Below are 21,472 nucleotides of genomic sequence, written 5' to 3'. Positions count from 1 at the left end.
TACTTAATGAAGAAGATGTCGCAACTTCATAATGGTGTTTAACATACGATAAAAGAAGTAGGAACACACATGTTTTTTTGAAATAACTTTGACAAGTTTTTTTTGAACCTTGTCTAGTTTTGAATAACTCTTTACATGTATTTGAATTACATCTATAACTTTCTCGTAACTGTTTTTCTTGTAATAGATTTTAAAAAGTAAAAATAATAAACATGAGGTTTTTATTTATAACCCGTTTCAGTACATAGCCTTTACCCTAACTATAGTAAGGTTTTCTTTGGCATTAGTTTGTGACTTCATGACTTTTACTCTGCACTTGACTTTTTCAGGCTTGAACTTTGATTTTTCTCAATCTTCTTTGCCTTATTTATACACATGCCTGTGTATATTATGTAGTCCCCCAAGTGTTTGAGTGTTGAAGTATGAAGCCTCGAGCACTTGATTATTCCTCTCATTTGGTCCTTTCCCTGAAAAAGGAAAAACATACGAGTCTCGGAGGTACAATTATAGATGAAGACTGCTTAACTCGTTTTGAATTTCTATCAGAATATTTGTAACCCTGAGCCGGGAAGTTTAATGTATTCCACGTGCCTTGCAGGTCGTGACTGATCATTTAGTACGGGCTAGATTTTTGCCTATCATCTAAAATCGTTAGCAAAATTTTAGCAATTCGAAAATAGAATTTTAAAACATAGAAACCTGACCGTGGGTATTCCTTAGAAGTAGTATCTGTTCAAATGAATAGCATTCCAATGTGAAGGTAGTATTTTGCCATCCATTGTTTCCAGTTCGTATGCTCCTTTACCTGCAATATCATGAATTCTATAGGGTCCTTCCCATGTTGGACTTAATTTACCCGCATTAGCTGCCTTTGTAGATTGGAAAGCCTTTTTGAGCACGAAGTCCCCAGTTTTGAAGAATCTGAGGCGTGCTCTTCGGCTGTAGTATTGTTCTATGACTTGCTTCTGTGCTGCCATTCTTATTAATGCAACTTCCCATCTTCCTTCAAGTAAATCGAGATTTACATGCATTTCTTCATCATTAGACTCTTCTGTTGCCTGCGTAAACCTCGTACTTGGCTCTCCTATCTCAACGGGAATTAAAGTTTCTGCTCCATAAACCAACGAAAATGGTGTTTCTCCTGTACATGTTTTTGTGGTTGTGCGATATGCCCATAAAACACCAGGTAAAACTTCTAGCCAATTACCTTTTGATTCCTCTAAACGCTTCTTCAAATTGTTGATAATGACTTTATTTGTTGATTATGCTTGCCCATTACCCACCGGATGATAAGGCGTAGACGTAATCCTTTTAATCTTCCAACTTTGAAAGAATTCCGTGATTTGAGCTCCTATAAACTGAGGGCCATTATCACACACGATCTCCTTTGGTACACCGAATCGGCATATGATATCCCGCCAAATGAAATCTTTCACTTCCTTTTCTCGCACCTGTTTGAATGCTCTTGACTCTACCCATTTAGTAAAATAATCAGTGAGTAAGAGCAAAAATTTTACCTATCCTTTTGCTTGTGGTAATGGACCCACGATATCCATTCCCCATTTCATAAATGGCCACGGTGCAATGGCCGGATGTAGTAACTCCGCAGGTCTATGCATATTGTTACCGTACCTTTGACATTTATCACGTTTAGCCACGAAACGCTCTGCTTCTTCTTCCATTTTAGGCCAATAGTACCCTGCCCTAATTAGGGTTCTTACCAATAATCTTCCTCCTGCGTGATTCCTACAATGCCCCTCGTGTATTTCCCTTATTACGTACTCCGTTTGAGAAGGTTCGAGGCATCTTGCTAAGGGACCATAGAACATTTTTCGATAAAGATTGCCTTAATTTAAGCAGTACCGAGCAGCCTTTTTTGAAATTCATGAGCTTTTTTCTTATCACCAGGGACGGTACCATACTGCAAAAAAGCAACAATCTCGTTCTTCCAATCCCACGTTAAGTTATTAAAATTTACCTCATTCTTGTGGGGGTCGAGAACTGAATGAAACAAATGAATAACTGAAGTGCTTGCATCACTTGCCACATCAGCCACAGATGCGAGATTAGCTAGGGCGTCTGCTTCAACATTTTCGTACCTTGGTATTTGTGTAACTTTCCAATTTTGAAATTATTTTATCAAATCCCGTACCTTTTACAAGTACTGCTGCATCCTTGCTTCCCTGGCTGTATAAGTCCCTAGCATTTGATTAACTACGATTTGTGAATCACTCTTGATTATAATTTGATTTATGCCAAGTTCTCGTGACAGTTCTAAACCTGCAATCATAGCCTCATATTCTGCCTCACTGTTAGTTATAGAATAACATTTGATAGCTTGTCGAATGGTTTCACCCGTAGGTGGTACCAATACAATCCCTAAACATGCACCTTTTACGTTAGATGAACCATCAGTGAATAACGTCCAAGTTCCTGGGTTAGCTCCATTGAACACCTGTAATTCTTTTTCTGCTTCTAATTGCATCCCTTGGCTAAAATCATCCACGAAATTAGCTAACACTTAAGATTTTGTAGCAGTTCTAGGTTGGTATGTGATTTCGTATTCACTCAATACTATAGCCCACTCAGCCAATCTACCTGATAACTCATGCTTATGCAATATATTACGTAAGGGATAAGCAGTTACTACAACAATAGGGTGACAATGAACGTAAGGTCTTAATTTCCTAGATGCCATGATTAATGCAAGTGCAAGCTTTTCTAATTGAGGATATCGTGTCTCTGCATCTAACAAAGATTTACTAACATAATAGATCGGAGATTGTTTACCTTGGTCTTCTCGGACTAAAACAACACTTACCGCTACTTCAGAAACAACAAGGTAAATGCGAAGTTTTTCCTCAGCCTTTGGTTTTGCCAGCAATGGTGGATTTGATAAGTACGTTTTCAAATTTCTGAGCGCTTGCAGACATTCCTCATTCCATTCAAAATGATCCTATTTTTAAGAGCTGAAAAGAATTTAAAGCACTTTTCTGATGATTTGGAATTGAATCTTCCCAAGGCTATAATTCTTCCAGTTAATCTTTGAACTTCTTTTCTACTTGAAAGAATATCAGGGATTTTGTCAATGACCTTAATCTGTGCGGGATTCACTTCAATACCACGGTTAGAAATAAGAACACCTAAAAACTTACCTGATGCAACACCAAATGCACATTTCTCGGGATTTAACTTCATATTAAATTTGCGCAGAATTTGAAAAGTATCGGACAAGTGTGATATGTGATCTCTCGAATGCTGAGTTTTAACGAGCATATCATCTATATAAACCTCCATTGGTTTTCCCAAATGTTCTTGAAACATTTTAGTAACCAGCTCTGATATGTTGCACCAGCATTTTTGAGACCAAAAGGCATTACTTTATAGTAGTAAGTCCCTCTGTCTGTTATAAATGAAGTTTTTTCTTCATCTCCCGAATCCATTTTGATCTGATTATAACCTGAATATGCATCTAAAAGCTTAATAGTTTATGCCTTGCAGTTGCATCAATTAACTGATCTATATGTGGTAGGGGAAATGAATCTTTAGGGCAAGCTTTATTAAGGTCTGTGTAATCTACACAAACTCGCCACTTACCATTCTTCTTTGGAACTACGACAGTATTGGCTAACCAATTAGGATACTTTACCCCGCGGATGGATCCAATCTTTAGCAATTTTTGAACCTCTTCTTGAATCACCTGATTCTTGAAAGTTCCTTGCTTTCTTTTCTTTTGCTTGACAGGAGGGTATGATGGGTCTTCATTTAATTTATGAGTCATCACCTCCGGTGGTATCCCTGTCATGTCAGAGTGGGACCAAGCAAAACAGTCTACATTAGTTTTTAAAAATTCGATTAACTTACCTCTCATGCCTTGGCTAAGATTGGCCCTTACGTATACTTTCTTATCAAGCCATTGAGCGTATAACACAACAAGCTCCAATTCCTCAATTTTTGTTTTGATATTTTCATTTTCTTCTAGTTCTTGAATGGTGTCAGGCCTTGAATCCATATCTGTTCGTCCCTGTTCAGTTGAGGTTTGTGTTGTGATACCCTCAACTGTCTTCTATAAGTGCTATTTTCCTTCATTTTTATACTTGAATTTTCTATAAAATTGATGCTCCTAGGTGTATGTTGATCTCCACGAATTTGACATACTCCCCAGGGTGATGGAAATTTAATGACTTGATGCAAGGTTGAAGGAACAACATCCATTTCATGGATCCATAGTCTCCCAAGGATCATATTGTAAGCCATCTCTATATCTACTACTTGAAACATTGTAACTTTGACGACTCCTTATGTGAATGTGGTGAGTGTTACCTCTCCTTTCTTCACAAAACTATAATTTTCAAATCCAGATAGAGTATGCGCCTTTGGTAATATTCTATCTTTTGCTTGCATCTCACATAATACTCTTAGCAAGTTCATGGAACTACCTGGATCAATCAAAACTCGTAATATATTAGTATTATGTACAATTAGAGATATTACCAGTGCATCGTTATGAGGGGTTAATACACCATCTGCATCATCAATTGTAATGCTTTCTTCCTCTATGACATGCCTCACCCGTTTCACTTGGATAATTATAACTAAGGAAATTTTGTTAGCTGCAGCGTATGATATGCCATTGATGTCTTCACCTCCACTTATAACATTGATGGTTCTTTTGGGAGAAGGTGGCTTCGGAGGCTCTTGCTTGTTCTTCATGTAAGCTTGCTTACCTTTTTCACTGAACAACTTAGTGATATATCCTTATTTTAATAAATGATCAACTTCACTTTGTAAAAACCTACAATCTGCCGTTTATGCCCATGGTCATTATGAAACTCGCACCAATGATCAGGGTTGCTCCTGTTTGGATTCGATCTCATCTCTTTTGGCCATTGTACCTTATCTCCCATACTTCTCAAAACAGCTACGAGCTTGGAAGTGCTCACGTTGAAACTATAACCGCCAAATCTTGCCTTCAAATTTCTATCATCATCTCGTGACTCATAGGTATTTCGATCGTTTCTAAATCTTGATGAAGAACCTTACTCTCTATTCCTTGATCTATGATCATACCTTTGATTGTCCTGCTTTGATCGTGAGTCTTTTCCCGTAGGTCCCATGTATGGCTCATTCCTGTTTTTACCAGATCTTTTTTTGGTCTCTACACATCTCAAACTTACATTTTCTTCCTTTTGAAGTCGTGGAACAATATCTTCTTCTATCCTCAGCTTTGTGCTATACCTGTTGTAAACGTCATTCCACGTTGTAGCCGGGAATTCACGAAGGCTTTCTTTAAGTTGCCTCGTAGCTTCTGAGCTTTTTTCATTCAAATTGCTTGTGAAAGCTATAGCTGCCCAATTATCTGGTACACGTGGTAATGTCATTCTTTCACGTTGGAATATGTCCATGAACTCTCTAAGCAATTCTGAGTCCCCTTGCTTGATCTTGAAAATATCTTCCATTCTTTTTTTCGACTTTTTGAGCTCCCGAGTGTGCTTTAATGAAAGAATCTGCAAGCTTAGCAAAATAATTTATAGAATTTTCGAGTAAAAGAGAATACCATGTTAATGCTCCCTTGGTGAGTGTTTCACCGAATGTTTTGACTAATACTGATTCAATCTCATGCTTAGTCAAATCGTTACCTTTTACACCTGTTGTGAATGCAGTCACGTGGTCTCGTGGGTCTATTATTCCATCATATTTTGGAATATCAGGCATTTTGAATTTCTTTGGAATTGGGAGGGAAGCAACACTTGGCTTCCAAGGTTGATGTGAATATTTATCCATGTCTATCCCTTTGATTGTGGGAGGCACCTCGGGTATTTGTTCTATGCGGTCACTTTGCTCCTTAAGCTGTTTCTGCAATGTTAGTACTAAATTTTGTAAATTAGAATTGACTAAGTTACCTGGTTCTCCTTCTTGTGATTCGTTGGGGGTTCCGCCACTACCTGAATTAACAAGCCCAAACCGAGGGTTCTCCAAAGAGTTGTTATTTGGAGTGGGTGTGGTTGGTGCAGCAGGTAACTGGCTAGCAAAAGCCTCAAGAACTTTATTGACCTGAGCAGCAATTAGTTTTTGCAAAGCTTCATTGATAGCTTCAACATTTTCAAATTGAGCGTTTCCATTTGTATGAGATCCATCAGGAGTGCCTTCACAAGACCGCCGAGGAGAGCCTCGTGGAGAAGGGACCGGGGTGTGAGTACCCTGTGGATCTCCCTAAAGTTGTTGGTTTCCTTGATTTCCTTGGTTTCCTTGATTTCCTTGGATGTTGTCATTATTGTTCGACATTATTGATGCAACAAGGAAAGTTAATCCAAAAGAGAATAGATTATTAGATTCTCGGTAACGGAACCAATTTGTTTAACCAAAAAATGGGATTTTAGTCAAAGCTTTAATTTAGAAGAACTTGGGTTACTGATAATCAAAAGAATATGTGAAAGAAAGTAATTTGGCTAACAATAATATAATTAGAATAAAAACAAGTAAATCAATATATTCGGATAGTATTTCGTGTCCCTATAATTGATCAGTTATATCCCTTTTATAGCTATTTGGGAGATATGCGTTTTGCCCTTGTCATAATTAGGCTATTATGAGTAATTAAAGATATTGAATGCTACGTTACACAATCATTGTATTTAAGACAGATTATCTAATGTATTCAGTATTTAATGCTCATTAAATACTATATATGTACTCTCATATACTGTCAGATTCATTCCTCTTGATTCCTGGACCTAAATGACTTAAATAGGTACGGGCGCCGAGTCCTTTGAATATCTGCCCGTGCCTCTTCCTTTGCCTTTGCTCGTATCTGTTGCAACTCGTGTCTCTTTGCCAGCTGTAACTCTTTGACTAGTCTACGTGTCTTGACACGTCATCTTTATTCCACTTTAATATGTAAACTCAATTTTTCCCAATACACCATTATGTGTTTACTTTTCATAATTGACTGTCAATTTTCTGCTTAATTATTAAAAAGGGCTTTTCATGAAACTACATTTGAGTTAAAGGATTCTATCTATCTTTCACTGATTTACTGTTTTTAACTGGTTATATTGCTTCATTATAGAATGTTTTGTGCCTTATGTGATTTCTTACTTTCAGTCGTTATTTACATTTGTTACTCACTGAGTTGGAGCACTTACTTTACTCCCTGCACCCTGTGTGTAGATTCAGGCATAGCTGGTTCTGCTCCCGAGTGCTGATCTCTCTAGATTCAGGCGGACATTTGGAGCTCACGAGGTAGCTGCTTGGCGTCCGCAGTCCCGTGTCTCTACTCCTTTATTAGTTCTATCTTTCTTTTCAAACAGTTGTACTAGTTTATAGACTTAGTGGATTGTATTTTGACTTATAGATGCTCAGGACTAGTGACACCCCGGTTAGGGCTGTGTCGGGTTGTACTTCCGCACTTATTTGCTATTATTCACTACTTAGTATCATTAAATCATATTTTAGACTATTTTTATGTTTTTTAACTATTTAAAAAGTGAAATTGGGTTTAATTGGCTGGCTTGGCTTCACGAGAGGCTCCATCACAACCGGGTTCGGGGTTAGGGTCGTGACAAGTTGGTATCAGAGCCTAGGTTACATAGGTCTCACGAGTCATGAGCAGGTTTAGTAGAGTCTCACAGATCGGTACAGAGACGTCTGTATTTATCCTCGAGAGGCTACAGAACCTTTAGGAAAAACTTCATATTCTTGAAATTCTTGTCGTGCGAACTTGTCGATGTGAGTACTAAACTTCTATTATTCTATTCTCCCACAGATGGTGAGGACACGCGCTACCGGACAGGATGAACGACCACTAATGCCACCAGTTGTGGACACCAGAGGCCGAGGACACGGTCGTGGTCGTGGTAGAGGCAGAGCAGTGAGGGTAGCCCCTGTAGATCCACCAACTGCCCCAGTTCAAGACCAGGTCCCAACTATAGACGCTCCAGCAGCACCAGCTCAAGCACCAGCTCAAGCACCAGCTCAAGCACCAGCTGTGCCTATTGTGATTTCGGATCTTCAGGAGGCCTTGGCTCAAATCTTACCAGTTTGCACTGGCCTAGCTCAGGCGGTATCAGCCACTACAGCCACAGCTACTTCACAGGATGGAGGAGGCAATCAGACTCCCGCCGCTCGCACACCCGAGTAGGCCGTGCAGGGACTTCAGACGCTGGGGGAACATCCAGCCTAGCTGATTGCAGCTGCTTAGAACTATGTAGTTCCTGCCATGCCGAAGGACAAGTACCGTAGTTTGGAGAGGTTTGGTAGACTTCAGCCTCCGTCATTCAGCAGTGCAGAGGGTGAGGATGCCTAGGGTTTCTTAGATAAGTGTTAGAGGATGCTTTGTACAGATGGTATTCTGGAGACCAGCGGGTCGCTTTCACCACTTATCAGTTTTCAGGAGCTGCTTTCACTTGGTGGGAGGATTTTGAGAGGCGTAGGCCTGTTGGTGCAGCACCTCTTACTTGGCAGCAGTTCTCCATTCTCTTTCTGGAGAAGTATGTGCCGCAGTCTCGTAGAGAGGAGATGCGTAGGTAGTTTGAGTGGTTGCGTTAGGGGGAGATGACCGTGTCACAGTATAAGTTGAGGTTCTCTAAGTTGGCTCGTCATGCCATCTGGTTGGTTCCGACAGACCGAAAGAGGATTAGGAGGTTTGTGGATGGTCTTACATATCAGCTTCGAATTCTCATAACTAGGGAGAGGGTAAGTGGTGCTACTTTTGAGGAGGTTGTGGATATTGCTCATGAGATTGAGACTGTTTGTCACCAGGAGCGCGATGAGAGGGAGGCCAAGAGGTCTCGAGGATCTGGTAGTTATAGTGGTACTCCTTCGAGAGGTTAGTTTCAGCACGACAGAGGTTGTCCATTCAGGTATGCCCAGCCAGCTCGCCCAGGTTATTGTGGGGCATCATCGGGTCATGGTTCTCATAGTTCTCATCAGGGTCAGTCATCACTTAGTGCCCTTCCAGCTTAGAGTTCGTCCCGTGCTCCAACGGTTCAGGGCTCTTCTATGCCGAGTCCATCTGCTAGTCACTTCGGTGTGAGGGGTTCCCTTCATTCCCCTTCTCCAGCACTTGGGAGTTGTTATGAGTGTAGCGAGATGGGTCACATGTCGATGCAGTGTCCTCATTGTTTTGCTAGTTCATCTCAGCAGAGAGGTCGTCATTGGCTTCAGCGCCAGTTTCTTCACCACCACCCGCTTAGTCAGCTAGGGGTGGGGGTTAGTCAGCCAGGGGTCGACCCTGAGGGTGAGGTCGATTAGAGGGCGGTTAGGCCCGTTTCTATGCACTCCCAAGCAGACCTGATGCTATTGCTTCAGATGTTGTCACTACAGATATTGTTTCAGTCTGCCACAGAGATGCCTCTGTATTATTTGATCCTGGTTCCACCTTTTCTTATGTGTCCTCGTATTTTGCTCATTATTTGGGTACGCCCCATGAGTTTCTTGCTTAACCTGTTCATGTATCTACCCTGGTGGGCGATACTGTTGTTGTAGACCGTGTGTACTCGTTGTGTGTGGTGACTATTGGGGGTCTGGAGACATGAGTGGATCTATTATTATTGAGCATGGTGGATTTCGATGTCATTTTGGGCATGGATTGGCTATCTCCGTGTCGTGCTATTGTGGACTATCATGCTAAGACAGTTACATTGGATATACTGGGTGTGCCACGGATCGAGTGGCGAGGTATGACTGATTATGTTCCTAGTAGGGTGATCTCATTCTTGAAAGCCCAGCATATGTTTGGGAAGGGTTGTCTTTCGTATCTAGCCTTTGTGCGGGATGTCGGTGCTGAGACTCCCAGTATTGATTCTGTTCCAGTTGTAAGGGATTTTCCCGATGTATTTCTTGCAGACTTGGCGGGCATGCCACTAGACAGGGATATTGATTTTGGTATTGACCTGGTGCCGGGAACTCAACCCATTTCTATTCCGTTGTATCGTATGGCACCAGCAGAGTTGAAGGAGTTAAAGGAGCAGCTTCAGGAACTCCTTGATAAGGGGTTCATTCGACCTAGTGTGTCACCTTGGGGTGCGCCAGTTCTATTTGTAAAGAAGAAGGATTGCACAATGAGGATGTGCATTGATTATAGGCAATTGAACAAGGTAATAATTAAGAACAAGTATCCTTTACCCCATATTGATGACTTATTCGACCAGCTTCAGGGAGCGAGAGTGTTCTCCAAGATTGATCTCTATTCAGGTTATCACTAGTTGAAGATCAGGGACTCAGATATTCTTAAGACAACTTTCAGGACCCGATATGGTCATTATGAGTTTTTGGTGATGTCTTTTGGGTTGACCAATACCCCAGCAACATTCATGCATTTGATGAACAACGTGTTCCGGCCTTATCTCGACTTGTTTGTCATAGTTTTCATTGATGATATTCTGGTGTATTTGCATAGTCAGGAGGAGCACACGAAGCATTTAAGAGTTGTGTTGTAGAGATTAAGAGAGGAGAATCTTTATGCAAAATTCTCCAAGTGTGAGTTTTGGCTCAGTTCAGTGGCTTTCTTGGGGCACATGGTGTCCAGCGAGGGTATTCAGGTTGATCCGAAGAAGATAGAGGCAGTTTAGAGTTGGCCCAGACCGTCCTCAGCCATAGAGATTCGTAGCTTTCTTAGTTTGGCAAGCTATTATCGCCGGTTTGTTCAGGGATTCTCATCTATCGCATCGCCCTTGACTAAGTTGACTCAGAAGGGTGCTTCATTTGTATGGTCGGACGAGTGTTAGGAGAGCTTTTAGAAGCTCAAGACAGCTTTGACCACAACTCTAGTGTTAGTTTTGCCATCAACTTCAGGTTCATATACCGTGTATTGTGATGCTTTGAGAGTTGGAATTGGTTGTGTATTGATGCAGGAGGTTAGAGTTATTGCTTATGCTTCTCGTCAGTTGAAGCCCCATGAGAAGCTACCCCGTTCATAATTTAGAGTTGGCTGCCATAGTTCACGCGTTGAAGATTTGGAGACATTACTTGTATGGTGTGTCTTGTGAGGTGTTTACTGATCATCGTAGCCTCCAGCACTTGTTCAAACAGAAGGATCTCAATTTGAGGCAGCGGAGGTGGTTGGAGTTGCTTAAGGATTATATATCACTATATTGTACCATCCGGGAAAAGCCAATATGGTGGCCGATGCCTTTAGCCGGAAGGCAGTGAGTATGGGGAGTTTGGCATATATTCCAGTTGGGGAGAGACCTCTTGCAGTTGATGTTCAGGCCTTGGCCAATCGGTTTGTGAGATTAGATGTTTCGGAGCCCAGTCGGGTATTGGCTTGTGTGGTTTCTCAGTCTTCCTTATATGATCACATCAGAGAACGCCAGTATGATGATCTGCACTTGTTTGTCCTTAAGGATATAGTTCAGCACGATGATGCCAGAGATGTGACCATTGGTGATGATGGGGTGTTGAGGAAGCATAGCCGGATTTGTGGGCCCAATGTGGATGGGCTTTGAAAGTTGATTCTGGAGGAGGCCCATAGCTCACAGTATTCCATTCATTCGGGTGCCGCGAAGATGTATCAGGATTTGAGATAGCACTATTGGTGGAGGAGAATGAAGAAAGATATTGTGGGATTTATAGCTCGATGTCTCAATTATCAGCAGGTGAAATATGAGCATCAGAGACCAGGTGGCTTGCTTCAGCGGATAGATATTCCCGAGTGGAAGTGGGAGAGGATCACCATGGACTTTGTAGTTGGACTTCCACGGACTTTGAAGAAGTTCGATGCTATTTGGGTGATTATGGATCGGCTGACCAAGTTCGCGCACTTCATTCCTGTATGTACTACCTATTCTTTAGAGCAGTTGGTAGAGATCTATATCCGGGAGATTGTTCGATTGCATGGTGTCCCAGTTTCCATCATTTCAAATAGAGGCACTCAGTTTACATCATAGTTTTGGAGGTCTGTGCAGCGAGAGTTGGGTACTCAGGTTGAGTTGAGCACAAATTTTCACCCTTAAATGGACGGGCAGTCAGAGCATACTATTAAGATATTGGAGGACATGTTGCGTGATTGTGTCATTGATTTCGGAGGTTCATGGGATCAGTTTCTACTGCTTGTAGAGTTTTCTTATAACAACAGCTACCAGTCGAGTATTCAGATGGCTCCATATGATGCTTTGTATGGGAGGCGGTGTAGATCTCCAATTGGTTGGTTCGAGCCCGGTGAGGCTAGGCTATTGGGGACTGATTTGGTGCAGGATGATTTAGAAAAGGTGAAGGTGATTTAGGAGAGGCTTCGTACAGTGCAGTTGAGGCAAAAGAGTTATGCGAACAGGAAGGTTCAAGATATGTCCTACATGGTCGGTGAGAAGGTTCTATTGAAGGTTTTGCCCATGAAATGTGTTATGAGATTTGAGAAGAAAGGGAAACCGAGTCAGTGGTTCATTGGGCCTTTTGAGGTGCTTCGAAGGATTGTGGAGGTGGCTTATGAGCTTTCTTTGCCACCCAACTTGTCGAGTGTGCATCCGGTATTTCATGTTTCTATGCTCCGGAAGTATATTGGGGATCCATCTCATGTTCTGGATTTTAGCACGGTTCAGTTGGATGATGATTTGACCTATGATGTGGTGCCAATAGCTATTTTAGGTTGTCAGGTTCGAAAGTTGAGGTCAAAGGATATAACTTCAGTGAAAGTGTAGTAGAGAGGTCGTCCTATGGAGGAGGCTACCTGGGAGACCGAGCGGGAGATGCAAAGTATATATTCTCACTTGTTTGAGGCTTTAGGTATGTTTGTTGATTCGTTCGCGGACGAATGTTTGTTTAAGTTGGGGAGAATGTAACGACCCTGCCAGTCGTCTCATGAGTTACCACTCCATTTCCCCCATTTCTGCTTATTTATGCTTTGTTTATTCGTGTTATGCGATATCGGGTTGGTCGGATCGAATTCGGAAGGAATTTGGTAAGGTTTGAGACACTTAGTCTCTTTTGAGGAAGCTTAAGTTGGAAAAATCAACAGGATGTTGACTTATGTTTTAGAGGTCTCGGATGTGAGTTTCGATGGTTTGGTTAACTTTGGGAGGCAATTTGTGACTTAGGAGCGTGATCGGAATGAATTTTGGAGGTTCGTAGTAGATTTAGGCTTGAATTGGCGAGATATTTTGATATAGGGGTCGGAATGGAATTCCGAGAGTTTCAATAGCTTCGTTGGGTCATTTGGTATGTGTGTGCAAATTTTCAGGTCTTTCGGACGTGGTTTGGTTGGGTTTTTGATCAAAAGCGGAATTCAGAAGATTTTAGAAAGTTTGGCTTGAATCCGATGTGTTTTGGGTGATTTGATGTTGTTTGAGGTGTTTTGATGATTGGAACAAGTTTGAATAAGGTTTTAGGATATGTTTGTGCCTTTGGTTGAGGTCTTAGGGGCCTCGGGTGAGTTTCGGGTGGTCAATCAGATCATTTTAGAGTTTAGAAAATTGCAGAAGTTGCAGGTTCAGCTGTAGCAGGTTTTTACTCTTCACATTCGCGAATGGACCCTCGCGTTCGCGAAGAGTCAGAGGAAGTGAGTGGAATTTTGTCCTTCACATTCGTGAGAAAGGCTTCACGTTCGCGGAGGGCTGGGAAGTGATGCATCGCGTTCGCGTGAAGGGCTTCGCGTTCGCATAGAGGAATTGGGTAAGCTGGGTTTGAGGTCAAGTTGTTCATCGCGTTCGCGGGAGAGGTAGTGCGTTTGCGATGGTTCATCTGAGTAAAGCATCGTTCACGAGGGCTTCGTCACGAACGCTTAGGAGAAAAATGGGTCAAAGTAAATCTGTGCTTCGCGAACGCAAGGGTTTGACCGCTTTCGCGAAGAAGGAATAAATGCCTAGGCAGAAGGTTTTTAAACTCGTCTTGTCCGCGATTTTGGGGCTTATTTCCTCCATAGTTGGTCATTTTTGGAGATTTTTGAAGGAGATTGAAGAGGGATTCAAGGGCGAAACGTTTGGAGGTAAGCATTTTGGACTGAAAACTCGATTATTATGTTAATTCCACCTAGAAAATCATGGAAATTAAGCTAAAAATTGAAGAACTAGGACTTGGGGATTTGGAGGACCATTTGGGGTCAGATTTGAGAACTTTTAATATGTATGAACTCGTGGGAAGATAAGGAATCTATTGGTGTAAAAATTTCTAAATTTCGAGACATGGGCCCGGGGGTTGGGTTTTGGTAATTTTGCGATTTGTGCCCTTTATTGATTGTTTTCGCTTGGGCTTCGTTCCCTTAACATATTTTGACGTCCTCGTTCTGATTTTGGATAGATTCGATTCGAGTGGAGGTCGATTCGAGGGGCAAATCCATAGGAAGCTAGAGATTTAGTCGTTTCAAGGTGAGTAATGATTGTAAATGATGTTCTGAGGGTTTGAAACCCCGAATGACACATCGTAGTGCTATATTGAGGTGAGACACATACTCGATGACGAGCGTGGGGTCATGACCTATTGGGGATTGTGACTTGGTCCTTCCCGATTGATGATTTTTACCGCGTATTTGACTGAAACTTATTTTCTACCATCATGATTTGGGCTGAATGCCATATTTGGGCTTTGTGCCAACTATTTGAACCCTTCGGGGCCTTTTATTGATATTTCCTCACTATTTTGACTTTACACTTGAACTCAGTCGTGTTATTTTTCACTGTTTTCATACTCAGCCACATTTACTTAGCTTTAATTCTTAAATATCATTTTAAATGATGTTTAGGCTGAGAAACACTGTTTTACTATTGCCCGAGGGGCTTGTAAAGATTTTTGACTAAGTAAGGCCGAGGGCCTATGTTATGAGGAAACACTAATACTGATTTGAGGCCGAAGGCCTAAGATATGTACGCTGTGAGGTGGCTTGATTGATATGAGGCCGATGGCCTAGTGATGATGCCACCAGGTGGCTTGATATTGAGCTTGGGCCGTAAGGGGCCTCCCCAGGAGTCTGCACACCCCTAGTGAGCGCGGGTACCCATTGTGATGTGAGATTGAGCCCAATGGGATGGCATTGTTCTATGATTGCCCGAGGTGCTAGTACTGTTCTGAGATGTTGCCCAAGGGGCGGATTTGTTGATACTGTGCCCGAGGGGCGAACCTTTATGTGTTTACTTTTCATAATTGACTATCAATTTTCTGCTTAATTATTAAAAGGTCCTTTCATAAAACTACATTTGAGTTAAAGGATTCTATCTATCTTTCACTGATTTACTGTTTTTAACTGGTTCTACTACTTCCTTATAGAATGCTTTGTGCCTTATGTGATTTCTTACTTTCAGTCATTATTTACATTTGTTACTCACTGAGTTGGAGTACTCACTTTACTCCTTGCACCCTGTGTTCAGATCCAAGCGTAGCTGGTTCCGCTCCCGAGTGTTGATCTCTCCAGCTTTAGGCGGACATTTGGAGCTCATGAGGTAGCTTTTTTGGCATCCGCAGCCCCATGTCTCTACTCCTTTATTATTTCTATCTTTTTTTCAGACAGTTGTACTAGTTTATAGACTTAGTGGATTGTATTTTGACTTATAGATGCTCATGACTAGTGACACCCCGGTTAGGGCTGTGTCGGGTTGTACTTCCGCACTTATTTGCTATTATTCGCTACTTAGTATCATTAAATCACGTTTTAGACTATTTTTATGTTGTTTAACTGTTTAAAAAGTGAATTGGGTTTAATTGACTGGCCTTGTCTTCACAAGAGGGGCCACCACGACCGGGTTCGGGGTTAGGGTCGTGACATACATATAATTATATATATATGTATATACGTCTTAATATAGCTAATGTTATATCGAAATTCGAATATAGCTTATATACTATACACTTAGTATTTAGTATATTGCCATATCTTATATGTTACCTTATATAAGATTGTATACATTAGCTATATTAAGACGTATATATATATATTAAGCTGAACTCGGAAAGTTTACATTTAATACTTCAAATTAAAGTTCAATGCCTTCAACATAATACTTCAAATTAATCTAACGAACTAAAACATTAAGCATAATACGCCTAATAATTTTAAAATAACACAAATTGTCTCAAATAAACTTAAAATCTTAAATATGAATGTCTGGAGAACGCGCAAGACAACTCTTTATATACCTCCTTAAACTGCTTGTGCCTTCCTTTGGACGACGAGTGTAGACTCGACCACAGTTCTTGCACTTTATTATGTAAACTTCTTCATTTTCTTCTACCACATTAAAGTGTTCCAAAATAAATGGGTGCAATCTAGAATAACCGGGCATGATTTAACTTGAATTAATAATTTGAGTTTGAGAAATGAGAGAGATTGATGAATTTGTGAGTAAAAATGAAAGAATGAGGGGGTATTTATCGCTGAGAATAGGGAAAAAGTGAACTTATAAAAAGTTTGGGGGCCAAATGAATTTTTTTTTAAAGATCCAAATGGCGAATATTGTAGGCCAATGACTACTTTTTAAATTTCAGACCGTTGGCCTTTATTTAATTTTTTTTTTGAAAAATAGCCGTTTGGCCCGGTTGAACCGCCCTAGGCCCGCCTGCCGGTCCCGGGATCACAGGATACTTGGTGAGGACCGGCCCGTTTGTCCCGTTCCTAGGGGTCCCGAGCCGGTCCCGGGCAGGGCTCGGTCCACAATACACCCTTACTTTGCCTTGGCCTTTGTATATTTGAGGTAACGTTTTCCCATTTCATTTGTACTGGATTCGCCTCTTGCAGACATCGGGCAGTTCCTTGGGATGAGGCAGTGCTCTTCCGAAGAGGGGAAGGAATCGTCGGCTTCCGAGCTGAGGGATGATGGCAATAAGAGGGATCAGCACCCGCGGTGTGATGGAGCTTTTAGTGGTGCTGATGGGGCTCGTGTTTCCGAGGAGAGGGCATCGTCTAAGTCTACTCCTCCCGGAGTTATTGATTTCCGATCGGTGGTTCCTTTGAGTGAACATACTGTGCCCGAGGTAGGTTCTTCTGGGGCCGAAGAGGAAGGATCAACAAGAGTGTGCTCCGACTTCGAAGAAGTTCGTCGGCTTCACTTCGTGGTGAGTTTAGGCGCAGTCCCTCTGTATCCCGCGTTCTCCTTCCTTTATTGAACTTTCCTTGTGCAGGCCTGTGACATGCTTATGTCTGAGCTGCTCCATCAAGAGGCTAGGCTTCAGAAAATTTTGGATGAGGGTGAGTCCCTTAAGCTCCTTAGCGAGGAGAAGGAGGTTGAGTTGCAACATTGGCGATATGAGGCGTACCAGAGCTTGAATTACGAGATCTATTTAACGGATCAGGTAACTTTTTGCAACTCGTGCTTTGCTCTTTTTAGACTTTTGAGGTTAACCCCCTTTTTTGTTATATTAGCTACAAAAAAGGATGGAGGCCTTGAAGTACCTCAAGGGCGAGGTCGATCGCGTCAGAACTGCCTGTGGTGAGCTGAGGACCCAGGTGCAAGCTCAAGCTTTAGAGGAGGCAGGCGCTTCAGCCAAGGTCCCATCCTTCGAAGCCCAACTCTGCTTGGCTCGTGATAATGCCAAAGTTCAAGCAGATATGATTGGGAGACTTGAATCTGATCTCTCGAAGATCAGGGCTGAGATAGTTGATGCCCGGGCTGAAGCGGCGCTAAGCCGAACCAAGGCTGATCAGGAGATGGCAATTCGTATAAAAGATGTTGTGGACAACCAAGCCGAGCTGAAGCGAGCCCTCGACTGGGAGAAAAAGATCGAAGAATATGTTCGTTGCAGATCCCGAAGAGAAGTGCTCGAGGAGATTGGTGTGAGGGGCTTCGTTCTCTCAGAGGAATTGGCTCGAACAAGGGCGGACGAGCATGACGCGCGGTCACTTCTTGCTGACGAGGTATAGAGTGAACCCCGACAAGCTGTAGCCCTTTGGAGTGGAGCGTAGATTTTGCCTTTTTATCGCTTTGTTTCTGATATATGTAGAGCATGTCTATAGATGGAGAATGCGCCTTTTGTATGTAATATCAGAGGAGACTTGAAGCTTTATTTCTTCTGCGTCTCTTTTCTATTATTGCTCTTAACCAGGCAGGCTGGTTTTGTTGTTTTGGCGGGATCCTCGTAGGTCCGGAACTGATCGGACATTCCCCGGGGCTCTTAAGTGCGATCCTTGTCGTGAGTAGGTGTTGGTGCCTCCGTGCTTTTCTCGGCTGTTTTAGGCTTAGTCTCCGAGTTGGTCTTCGACTCGAGCCTTCCTGCCCTTAAATCATCTATGCCCGTGCGGGTAGGTAGTAATTGTTCCCATTTTTTGCCCTTGGGCATTTGCCGTTTAGGCTAATTTGGGTCCATTCTCCGAGTCGCGTTGCGATTCGAGCTTTAATTAAACCTCAAGTTCTTTTCTGCCTGCATGGGTGGACGACGATGGCCTTTTGTGCTTCGGGTCGAATCGACCTTACTGGTGGGTGGCCCGGGGGCTTACTCGGCTAGCGATAGTGGCATTTATGCTGTGCCCTTAGGCATATTGTAGTTTAGCCATTTCGGGTCTTGTCTCCGAGTTACGGTGCGATTTGAGCTTCAATTGACCCTTAAGTTCTTTCCTACCTACATGGGTGGATGGAGATGGCCCTTTGTGCTTCGGGTCGAAGTGACCTTACAGATGTGTGGCCCGGAGGCTCATTCGGCTTGCGATGGTGGCATTTATTCCATACCTTTAGGTATATTGTAGTTTAACCATTTTGGGTCCAGTCTCCGAGTCACATTGCGATTCGAGCTTTAATTGACCCTTAAGTATTTTTGCAGATCTACGATAGTGCCTTTCACACTATTTCGGTTGTTAAGACCTTTCCATATATGGCCCGGAGGCTTCCATAGTTAATTGTTTTGGTTCCGGTCTCCGAATCGGGTTACGATTCGAGATCATTTTAATCCTCAAGTTGTTAATTTTTTAGCTGGAGACAATGGCTCTTACGCTGTTTGGTCGTAGAGACCTTTTAATGTGGCCTGGAGGCTTGCTTAGCTGGCGACAATGGCTCTTACGCTATTTTTGCCCGTGGGCTTTTTGTAGGCTGTGTTTTCCGCTCGTTAAGGTCTTTTTGAAAGATTTTTGCCTGACCCATCGTCGGTTCCGAAGAACCTCAATTTCAAGTCATTATCGGTGATGTTTGAGCACCTCAGAAGGTTCATAGCTTGTAGGCTGAGTAGGTCGAAGCCTTTGTGATTTGAAGCTAACATGGTCGAAGCTCGTTTTGCCTGTTGAGGGAAGACTGTTTTAACTGGTTCTTTCCGAAGTATATTCGAAGTAGTGGCTTGCGATTTTTGTTTAGCTACGGTCGAGCGTCCTTGAGTCGCGTTAGTATAGCTCCATCGGCCGTTTTGATCGTAGTCATTTGTGTTTGGCCGTAGCTATTTTTGATTCCGAGTGACAGTTCAGGCGTCTACACCGAGGGTATGCCCTTTCAGGATTCTTACAAATGCGACATATAGCATGAACTTCGGAATTTTCATGCCTGTTGAGGTCTTACAGTTTGTCATGCCTGTTGAGGTCTTACAGTTTTTGTAGAATAGATCTAGTTACGCCGAGTCTGCTTGCTATGGGTCTTATAGTTTCAGGTTTTCCAGCGCATGACGATTGGCGATGATCGACAGTCTCTGTGTCATCGAATTTGTTTAAGCGTGAAGACCGCTTTTCGTGAGCTCGGAGTTGTCTTGTAGGGGCTTTATGAGCCCGGAGTTCCAACCCTAGGATCGTGCAAGTGTTGAATTACTGATGCTAAGTCTCTGAGTATCTCGGGACGCATTTGGCGGAGAGGCCCCTGTCGGGGGTATACTTGAGATTTCCTTGCCTGGAGAATAAGATGCTGAAAAGATATCTTTTTATTGCTTGGTGCAGACATACATTGTTTCATTGTCGTGAGCTCGGCCCATGCGGGCGCGGCTTCTCGAACCATTCGATCCGGTACATAGTTCCCGATTGGAGTTTAGTCTGCCGTTTCCCGGTCTTCCCAAGGGGACGGTGCCCTTAGAAGCAGATCATCGTTGGACTGTAGAAGAAGGCCTGCGACCGTACCGGGTCCTCCTTTGGGGGTACGTGGCTCTGCTAATAATCTTGCTGGCGAGGCCCTCTTTGGGGCGGAAGCCCGACTAAGGGGAAGGAGCGTGGTGGCCCCCCTGGTAGAGTTAGAACCTCCGAATATCCTGGCCAGCTATCTGCATACATGTTAGTGAAAAAATAACAAGGGAATAAAGCAGTTCTTCCTCACCGCTGGACGCGTAGGCGAAGTTTTGAGGTTTGGTACGTTTTCTACCCTTCCGAGGTGTGAGCCCCGATACAGCCATCCGTTGTGTCTTACCAGGTTTGGTCGAGGATGCGGATCGCTTACCCTTTGATCCCTCCAAGGGTGGGGTCATTGATGCCAGCGATATGTCATATGGTGAAGAGTTTCCTCTCGTTTCATATTGCTTTCTATCGACTTATTTTAGTTCTGCCTTTTGCAGGGGGTTCCATGATTTTGGCGACATGGGGCCAACACAGTCTTCGGGTGGTGTGACGGCGGTCATCTGAATAAGACGTACGTGCTTTGCGCCTCCTCCGATGATACAGAGCTCGACGTCCTAGCCTGAGCTCATACGGGCCATATTAAGAGGATGGTCTTTCTGATGATTCGCCATTGGGAATTCACTAGGGATCTGGGATGCGGGAGTGATTTGGTCCGTTAGCCCGGACCGCCCTATTGACTTTTGTTCGACATCGTTGTTGTACATGATTGAACCACCTAAATTCACGAACACATGTTTTATTCGAAATAGATCAAATGAGGGAGAGGGTTACCAATGCGTCAGTGTGACGCCAAGGCGAGGCATCAATGCCTTTTTCCCCGGATGTAAGGGTGTCCTCCGGAGTACTTCCCTGGACATGTCTTTTCCTAGCGGCAAACATTTTCACTTTTCATTTTATGAGTCCGCGGAGGGTGTCGCCACTCCTTCACTGTCGTGGTAATAAGTCACAGCTTGTTCACTTCATCCTTCCCAGTTGCCTTCCTTCCTTGGGGCTGGACTCGAACCAGACCGCTCAATGGTACTCGGCCGACGATTTTCATTAAGTAACACAGCTGTCGTCTTTCCGAGACGGTTCCCGCGTCGGGTTGTGGTTCTTTTGAAAGGGTCTTGGTCGAACAGGCCTGAGTCGCTCAGCGTCCCTGGTTTCGCTTATGGTGATCATGATGTTTGGTATAGCAATGTTGAAATCATACTCTGCTGGGCGGGGCTCCTCTGTCGGCTGTGCCTCGTTAGATTCAGTTCCACTGAAAGTTCCTCGAGGATGTGGACCTCGAAATATTTCCCTACCATTGCGAGATAGGTTGCATCTTATGGCGTTCCTCCCCATTCTCGGTACATGGATGGTACCTCCATCTGTTTGGGGTTACTTTCTTTCCTGGGAGCTTGCTTGGGTATAACGGGACCGTAGAGGCCCCCAGACGGTTGTCCATGGCCTTGATTCGTGGCCGGTGCCGGGTACGAGCATACGGCCAGGTCTCGGCTAGGTATCTGGCTAAGTGCCATTTGAGAAGACTTGGATTCGTCGGGCATGCCTCGTTTAAAC

Source organism: Nicotiana sylvestris, chromosome 4, assembly GCF_000393655.2.
Source record: "Nicotiana sylvestris chromosome 4, ASM39365v2, whole genome shotgun sequence".
NCBI lineage: Eukaryota > Viridiplantae > Streptophyta > Magnoliopsida > Solanales > Solanaceae > Nicotiana > Nicotiana sylvestris.
The sequence above is the reverse complement of the archived record's forward strand: the minus strand, read 5'-3'. Positions refer to the sequence as shown.